General features: G+C 48.6%; 1 pseudogene; it reads right to left on the minus strand.

Annotated features, from left to right (window-relative positions):
* Positions 1 to 433: 433 nt before the first annotated feature.
* Positions 434 to 564, minus strand: LOC112550745 (annotated as a pseudogene).
* Between the last annotated feature and the right edge of the window lie 905 nt (positions 565 to 1,469).

Here is a 1,469-nt window from a genome sequence, read left to right on the forward strand (position 1 = left end):
GTATCTAGGTCCCTCCTCATAAACTATTAATGGACTATTTGAGGGCGGTTTTACTTGGGTGATCATCTCATTGCGACTTGCAGGGGTCCTGATTCTGCATTGCCCACGTGTTGTACAATTATTTAGGCCAACGCAAAGCGGATTCTGATGCAGGTGTTTTCAATCTTTACACACCTGCCTCAGGTATACATAACCCAAAGTACACCAAGTCATGCTTCAGCTCATGCACAATTTGGTGTCCAAGTCCCAGCCAGGAGCAGAGCTTATGACACCCCCGCTCCTTGTCCTTTCCTTCTTGGTCAGCTTGGGTGACTCCCTCTTTGCATTCTGGATTTTATATATCCCATTGCTAGGCAGCTGACTCTTCCTATATATGATACAAGGATCCTGTGTGCCTCATTTAGGGCTGCCGACTGCACTAAGAGGAAAGATGCCTTTTGAGAGGACAAATGCATTCATGCTTTAAGAACATGAAATGAGCAGGAATAGGGACACGTTTTCAACTAGCAATAATCAGGCCTCAGCTTGACCTCATTGCCTACAATACTGCCACTGCACAAAGGAAGCAGGGGGTAAATAGCTACCCAGGATAGATAGACCTAATGCAGCAGGGGCGACTGGATTCTTTCCTGTTACAGAATCCATTATCTCTGGGAACAAAATGGGGTGCATGGGGATTGCTCCAGGCATGATTTGGTCTGCAGAATTTCTATTGCATGTGAAGACGGAAATGGGCCCAGCTTGGCTTTTAGATCCCAGGATGACTTTGGAGGCCTGGGGAGTTAGTTGGAGGGGGGAAAAAAAAATAGCTTGAAAACTGAGCACATCTGATGGGAAGATGTGGAGAGAGTAACCTCAGAAGTCCTGAGAATAAGTGGATTTGGAACTCCGTGGAGCCTCTTCTAGCAAGCAGCAAGCACATGACTTGTGAGGAGAGGCTGAGGAAATTGGGCTTGTTCAGTGTGGAGAAGAGAAGACCGAGGGGGATTGAATAGTAGCCTTCAGCTCCCTGCAGGGGGTTGCAAAAAGGATGGAGTTGGGCTGTTCTCAGCGGGGGCAGATGACAGGACAAGGAGCAATGGGCTCCAATTGCTGCAAGGGAGGTTTAGGTTGGATATTAGGAAAAACTTTCTCACTGGGAGGGAGGTGAAGCACTGGAACAGGTTTCCCAGAGGGGTGGTGCAATCTCCATCCTTGGAAGTTTTTAAGACCCGACTAGACAAAGCCCTGGCTGGGATGATGTAACTGGGGCTGGTCCTGCTTGGAGCAGGGGGTTGGACTAAATGTGACCTGGGGTCCCTTCCAACTGTCATTTTTTACGATTTTGTGATTTATGACTATTATTGTGGAACCTGGACTTTCCAGCTGAGGTTGGACGCTGTTTTTCTATACCAGGACTGCCTGACTGGTAGCCCATGAGTGACTGAGATGCAGGCCACCGCCCCAACCGCTGCCCCTTACACTGCTGC

This window comes from Alligator sinensis, unplaced genomic scaffold (assembly GCF_000455745.1).
Source record: "Alligator sinensis unplaced genomic scaffold, ASM45574v1 scaffold1298_1, whole genome shotgun sequence".
In the NCBI taxonomy this organism is placed as follows: domain Eukaryota; kingdom Metazoa; phylum Chordata; order Crocodylia; family Alligatoridae; genus Alligator; species Alligator sinensis.